Source organism: Camelus bactrianus, unplaced genomic scaffold (genome assembly GCF_048773025.1).
Source record: "Camelus bactrianus isolate YW-2024 breed Bactrian camel unplaced genomic scaffold, ASM4877302v1 HiC_scaffold_55, whole genome shotgun sequence".
NCBI lineage: Eukaryota > Metazoa > Chordata > Mammalia > Artiodactyla > Camelidae > Camelus > Camelus bactrianus.
This window is the reverse complement of record NW_027413972.1, coordinates 772,241-780,000: the sequence shown is the minus strand read 5'-3', so window position 1 is coordinate 780,000 and position 7,760 is coordinate 772,241.

The following is a 7,760-nucleotide window of genomic DNA, read 5'->3' as shown; positions in this document are numbered from 1 at the left end:
CCCTTCTGGAACCCCTATTGTGCGTAGATGGGCACGCTTTCGAGGGTCCCTTAGGTCCCTAAGATGGTTTTCGTTGTTCTTTATTGGTTTTTCTCTCAGCTGTTCTGATTGGGTTCTTTCTGTTGTCCTGCCTTCTAGGCCACTTATTCGTTCCTCTGCGTGATCTAGCCTGCTTTGGACAGCCTTTAGACCAGTTCTCATTTCAGCCAATGAGTGGACCAGTTCTCCTTGACTCTTCTTTATAGCTTCGATTTCGTTTTTGACGTATAGTATATCTCTCAACACTATCTCTTGGAGTTCCTTCAGGACTTGGATCACTCCTTTTTGGAAATCTTGATCGAGCAGGCCATCCACGTCTATTTCATGGATCGTGCTTTCAGGGAATTTCTCTGGCTCTTTTAATTGGGAGTGGTTCCTCTGCTTCTTCATAATGCTCCTATCTCTCTGGCACTGTGGCTTAAGGAGTATCAGTTATCTATTGGTGTCCTTAAGGAGTTTATGTATTTATCGAAAGCCTAGGCAGGCATAAAACTTTAAAAGAGAGAGGGGGATAGGGGGAGAGAGAGAGAGACAGAGACAGAGACAGAGGGGGAGAGGGAGAGAGGGGGTGGGGGCAGGATGTTAAAAGAATGGAGAAAAAAAGGTTTGAAAACAGTGTACGATCAATAATAGAAGAGCAAGTTGAAGCAGAATAGCAATTGAGCTGAGACGTCTTCTAAAAGCCTTTAAAAACAAATAGAAAAGATCAGAAAATAATATACAATTGTTTCAAAAGTAAATTTTTAAAAGGTAATCGGAAATAGAACAGATTTTAACAAAAGATAAAACAGAGGATTTTAAAAGACGGGAGAAAGAAAAGGTTTGAAGACAGTGTGTAATCATGAATAGAAGAGTAAGTGGAAGCAGAATAGCGATCGAGTTGAGACGTCTTTTAATAACCTTAATAAAAAGGAGGAAAAAAATCGAGAAACAATATTTGAAACCTGTGAATAACCAGTAACAGGAGATCAAAACCAAGAGAATGAAAAAGGGAAGGGGGTGGATGTTTAAAAATAATAATAATGAAAAGACTTGAAATGAAACATTTAAAAGGGATTAAAACCGTAAACGTATACGACTGTTCAAAAGTAAAGGTTAAAAAGGTAACAGAAGGTAAAACCGATATAAAAGAGATTAAAAAAGAAAAAGGAAAAGAAAAAAAAAAAGAGGAAAAAAAAAAAAAAAAGGATGTGTTCTCCTGGAGACGGTGCGCTCTTAACGGTTTCACCGAGAAGTCTTTCTGTCGTCGCCCTGTTTCGTGAACTCAGCTTGCTGTTTCCGCGGGCCCTCTGTCGGCGCCCTCGTCTGTGCTGCCCTCGGTGCCTGTGGGCAAGTAGATCGCGCCCCCTCCTGGCACCGCGGTCGGATGCTGCGTTCCTGCCGGGAAGGAGGGAGGGTGGCTGGCCGCCTGCCCTCTCCCGGCGCCGGTCGCTCCGCTGCTCTGTGCGGCTGTGTGCTCCGCCTCGGGTCGGCGCTCCTCTCCGTAGGTGGGCTCGGGGAAGACCGTGGAACCGCCCCGCCCCTGCTGCATTCCAAAACTCGGCTCCTTCTTAGTCTTGGTGGCGCGAGTTCTCTGAGGTACCGGGGCAGATATATAATATCTGCCTCAGGCTGAAAACGAGTCTCAGTCCTGCCTAGGAGGTTGCAGAGCCCCCGGGTGCGGATTCGAGTCTCGGCCCCGCCCCCGCTCCCGCCCCCGCCCGCGCGCTGCGCGCCGCGCGCCAGGGGCTATGGCGGCTGTGGCTGCGCCCCGCCTCTCTTCTCGCGAGAAGGGCCGGTGATGGCGCCGCAGGTCTGAGGAGATGGAGGCTACGGCGCCCCTCTCCCCAGGGCACACCGGCCGTGTTGCTTTGCCTTTCTTTCCCCGTAATGGACGGGTTGGGGGGGGCGGGTTGTTCTGCTCTGTATCCCCTCCCGGCCACGGCGCGTGGTGCCGCCGCCACGGTCCTCTGCCCGGCTCGTGCGGCCTGTCCCGGCCCCCGGCTGCCGGCCTGCGACTCGGGCTGGGTGTCGCGGGGACCCTCTGTGCCCGTTTCACTTGGGTCGGTCGGTCAAGGGGCGCTCCGGGCAGATCTGAGACTCGGAGGCTCCCCCACCGTCCCGTCGGCCTCTCCGTTGGAGACGGGGAGGTCTGGCGAACGAGCCCTATTCCTCCTCTGCCGGTCCCTCCCGCACTGTTTTGCTTTTGACTCTTTCTTTTCTCCTTTTCTCCTACCAGATTTTGGGCGTCTTTGTCTTTCGAAGAGGGCGGTGTTCTGTCGGAGTTCCGCAGGTGGTCTGATTGGCCGAGTGGGTCCGTCGATGTGAGTTTTGGTGTATTTGTGGGAGAGGGTGAGCTACGAGCGTCCTTCTACTCCGCCGTCTTGCTTCTTCTCGGGTTATTTTTGAAGAGTAGGTGCTGGGGATTGAACCCTGGACCTTTATTTTTTGCATGCTAAGCATGGGCTGTACTGCCTGATCTCTAGACCCTCCCCACTGCAACCCCCCCCTTTCCCACCGCCTCCATAGTACTCGATGAATCTCCTACCTAGATATCTATGCTTCCTTGGAATAGGGCCGTCGCTTTCTTCATCGGATTGATGCACGTCTGTGGATTCGTCTCGTTTCTCTCCACTGCGGTGGGTGGCATCGGGGCGTGGGGTGGGGTGGAGTGGCGTGGGCTGGGAACAGTTCTTCACGTGTAGAGGTGGAGCGGAGCGATGAGGATGGTGACTGTTTCCCCGAGTGCTCGCGCCGGGTGATGGAGGCCTGTGGTCTGACTTGGAAGAGGACTCGGGTGACCAGAACAGAGCCCGTGTGGGGTCGTTGTGGAGGGAGGAACTCCACCCCCCCCCCCAGCCCCAGCCAAGGCACTCGTACCTCATCGAGGGACGGTCGGCCGAAAACAAACGAAAGCTGTCAGAGGTTTGGGGGTGGGGGTGAAGGGGTGTGTGTGTGTGTGTCTGTGTGTGTGTGTGTGTGTGTCTGTGTGTCTGTGTGTCTGTGTGTCTGTGTCTGTGTGGTGTGTGTGGTGTGTGTGTGTGGTGTGTGTGTGTGTGGTGTGTGTGTGTCCCCGTTCCCCGTACCACGGTCTCTGGTCGAGGCCCCCCCGAGCGGAGAAACGCACGCCAGGCCGTCCGTGCTCCTGGTTGTCCGGCCGCGTGTCCCTGCCACCCAGAGATCCCGAACCGTCCCGCTCGCTCCCCTGCCATGTGCCATGTGCCATGTGCCATGTGCCACCTGCCTGTCGGCCGGGCGATATTTTAGACCCTGCGAAGAAGTCGACCGGACGGACGGGCCGGGCCGGGCCGGGCCGGGCCGGGCCGGGCCGGGCCGGGCTGGGGTGGGTGGTGCTGGGTTCAGAGGAGTGGGGTACAAGCGGGAGGCGGGCGTCGATGGAGGGGAGGGGGAGGGGGAGGGGGAAGGGAGAGGAAAGGGGAGGGGAGGGGGAGCAGGGATGACGATGGTCTGGGGCTTGGCGTGTGGGGTGGGGGTGGGAGGGATGGTAGCCATCCTATGACTTTCTCTCCCTACCCCGCCTTTTGCAAGTCTGTTCGAGTGACAAGGTGGTGCTGGTTTCTGGCTGGTGCACACCATAGTGATTCTGTTCTTCTTTTTCCTGGTCTTTTTCAGGAACCCTCGTCCCGAGGGACTGAATCTAGTGCCCTGTGCTGCGCGGTACGACCTAGGGGTCGAATCTGCCAGGAGAGGACTTACAAGGATTTCGAGGATCCTGGAAAACTGCTACCATCCAGAATCCTACATGGATGTTCAAGATCTTGTGGATGGACGGACGGACGGAAGACGGATCGAATGGAGGCCCCGCCCCATCCCCTGGACCCCTTGGCCCAGGAGGATCGTGATGGGTCTGGAAAGGACTCTTCCGACGAGGGTCTCGGGATGGACTTTCTCGGTCTGCGGAAGGTGTTTCTGCACAAAGAGGAAGAGAGGGGCGTTCTCAGCCAGAGAGCCCGAACCGCCTCCTTTCAGGGATCCGCTCCAGTCAGGGTTGGGGTCGGGGTCAGAACGCAGCCACCGACAGCTCCCCTCCCTCGTCTTGGCTCTCCAACTTGGGAAACCCTCCTCCCTGCCCCCTCACCCATCTTCTCGTCAGCCGGCCTCCAGCTTCCCCGTGCCAACCACCTCTCTCATGCTGCCGGACTTTCCTCCTCCTTGGGCTGCCAGGAAGCTCTCCCGCTCCTCCACGTGCTTTGGCTTGGAATCCCTGACAAACACAAGCGGTGCTGGTGGGCGGGGCCGTGGGCGGTGGCAGAAGGACTCCCTTCATCTTATGGGAGCGATTTTTATCTCCATAGACGTGGCGATTGAGAAAACACATAAAATCACTCAGAAGAATACCCATGTGTAGTATCCCTGACCTAGATCCGTGTCTGTCTGTCTGTCTGTCTGTCTGTCTGTCTGTCTCTCTCTCTCCCTCTCTCTCCCTCTCTCTCTCTCTCTCTCTCTCTCTCTCTCTCTGCCTCTCTCTCCATTTCGCTATTCTCTGTGTGTGTGTGTGCGCGCGCGCATGCGTGTCTGTCTGTCTCCCTTGTCTCTCTTTCCTCTCCTCTCCCCTCCTCTCCTCTTCCCTGTTCTCCCCCCTTCCCCCTCACCCCTCCACTCCTCTCTTCTCCCCTCCACTCCTCTCCTCTCCCTCTTCTCATTTCCCCTCCCCTCCCCTCTTTTCCCTCCTCTCCTTTCCTGTCCTCTCCCCTTTTATCCCTCCTCTCCTCTGCTCTTTCTCTCTCTCTCTCTCTCTCTCTCTCTCTCTCTCTCCCTCTCCCCCCCTTCACTTCCCTCCCTCCTCCCTACCCCCCCAACCCCTACCTTCACAGGGCCTCATAGATTGCAATCGGTTTCCATGAAATGTGATGAAGAGGGAATGAATTTTAGAATGATATCCCCATGCCATCGAATCCTTCTTCCCCAGGGATAGCGACTTATTTGTGGTCGTGTTTGTTTTTGTTTTTCTTGTTGTTGTTTTGGGGCGCATCGAGGGCGCAGGAGGCGTTGGGAGTGAGGGTGATGTTTCTCTTTCTGTCTGTCTCCTCCTTAGGACGGATTTTAAGAGGAGGGAGGACTCACAGAAATCTACCATCTTGTCTCGTACTGCAGCTGTGTTTGAGCTTCCTATACGATCTGGGCGGAACACTCCCCACCCTCACCTCAAGCAGCCATTGCCGCCCCCTCAGCCCCCTGCACCCCCGTCCAGTCCCACACTTGGGGCGGTGGTTGGGCATGGGGGGATGTTGGCGGGGTGGTGGTTGGTGGGGGGTGGGGTGGTGGAGGAAACCAGAAAACAGACCACTGTGGCACGTGGGTGACTGGGGCTTCAGGGTGAAGGAGGATGAATAAAATGGCCGGAATTAGGCTAACGGATTATTGCTTCTTTTTTTGGCGGGGGGGGAGGGGAGGATCATTAGGTCATTCATTCATTCATTCATTCACTCATTCATTTGCTGGGGGGGGGTGTCATTCGGTTTCTTATGCTCGCCCTGAAAACGGTCAACTGTCCTGACTGACTGGTTGCTGCTCACGGTTCCAGGCCTGTTGTTGAAACTGGAAGCTATCGATCTTACTGTTTCTACTGTATTTCACTCATTGAAAGTCATCATCATGCTGGGTCTCTGAGTCTTTCTCCGAGGAGAAGGTCGGTCACGGGACTAATGACCTGACAAAATAGCCTGAGTGACCAAGAAGGCCACACCTTGAGTGCTTATGAGATAACGAGATCTAACCACCAGCCTCTATAGAATGGGTCACCTGGAGGCATCGTGACACCATTCTGAGTCTTCTGATGAGAAAACGATTCTGTGGATGGTGATCGATGCCCGATTGTTTGAGCTATGGCTCTAGAACCACCCCACCCACTCCATCCCCAAGGTGGGTACACAGTTTTGAAGACGCTAGCCTGCTGTGAATCCCCTTTGCCCGGCAGAGCGATAAAATGGCCTCTTTGCTTCTAAGCTCCGAGACCTTGTCTCTGGATTCTTGGGCTCGTCGGGGACGGGGGCCGATCTTTTGGCAACAAGCGTGCTTCAGAAACAGCGGATGCCCGAGAAGGACACTCTGCCTCTCCCTCTTCTTCCGGGCCTGAAATGGGGAGGAAAAAAACATCGCTTCCCCTGGAAGCTGGAGTCCGGAGCCCGCCATCCGGAGGGACTTCTGGCTTGGCCTTCTCCTGGGGTGGGGGGGGGGAGGGCACGCCACTGCACGTGTTCTTTGTCAACTCCCTGTTTCTCTCTTCTCGAGTTATCTCTTTGGGACGGCTCCCACACTGGGTGAAAACAGACAGACAGGCTGGTATGTCTCCCTACCCCACCCTTCGCCCCCAAATGACTGATCTCCTGTCCCATCAGAATCACCACTTGTTTTCCAACGTGGCTTTCTTGGATCCTGGAGGACTTGTAAAGGAAAAGCCCAGCTGGGCTAACAAGCTAAAGTCACAAATCTAAGTGTGATAAGTGTCCGTTTACTGATCTAAGTTCTGCTGGGCTAACTCGTAAATCTGAAGTTTAGTGTCAGTTTACTGGGCTAACAAGCTAACTCGTAAATCCAAGCTCAACAAGTGTCAGTAACGTGATCTGTTCCAAATTGATAAGCTCCAGTGTAGTGATCCTTTGCTTTTTGTTGTTTGAGCCTTATTGGCGAATAGACCCATATTTGTAATTAACCCTATGAAACCTCATGTGCACGTCTTGGAGGTGCTCAGAGCTTCGGAGCAGAAGCCCCTCTGAGCCCGCCGGTGTAATAAATCTGAGTACTCCAACCCTCCGAGAGGTGCTTGTTTCTTGGCTGGCCTGTCATTTCCGTAACAGACTGATATCAACTTAGAGCCAAGATGGGCGCAGAACTGAAGGAGCTTCTCGGCTGGCCTAAGAAGCCTGTCGTCGTGATGTGGGAGGCATTCTTTACGAGGGACCTATCTGATTAAGTGCTTGACCGCCTTTTGGACTTTGAACCAACTTGGAGATAGGAACTAGGATGAGAGGGCACCCGAAATAGCTCAGCAAACTCTTCTCCATCCTTAGAAGACAGACAGACAGACAGACAGACAGACAGACAGACAGACAGAGTGAGTGTGTGTGTGTGTGTGTGTGTGTGTGTGTGCGCGCGCGCGCGCGCGTGTTTGTGCGCGTGCGGGGGTGTGGGAGAGGGAGGAGATGACGTCAGCGTACTGGACACTGTTTCAGTGACATGGGGAGTGCTGTCAACTAGGAAGGAACGTCATGTATTCTTCAGCCTTGTGTCTGTACAGGTGGGTACACTCAGGGTTCCAGAAAGGATGGGATATTCCTGGCAGTCGTCTACTGCCCTGGCATCGAGGGCTGGCTGGCTGGCTGGCTGTCATCCAAAGTGGAGGCTCTCGTGAAAGGGACGGAACCGAGTCCCGAGGAGATGCCTCCTTCACTGACTTTCATGTAAACACAGTGGACCACAGCCTCCGGAAAGAGGGTGGGTGGCACACGTGGCCCCAGTCTGTTCTGTCCATTCGGCAAATGGCCTGGGTTAGGGGAAACCCAGCATGGCGACCATCCGACAGGCCGACCCACTGACCCACGGACGTGCTCGGTTTCTCCCAGCTTCCTGGATGACCTCCCCCACCCACCCACACCCCACCCGCATTCCTTCACCCACCGTGGTGTCTGGTGTCAGGGCACTTGGAAGATGACTCCCATTGTTCAATAGACAGGGGCAGGAAGATTCCTATAGGACCGCAAAAACAGTCAACTGGCCATACA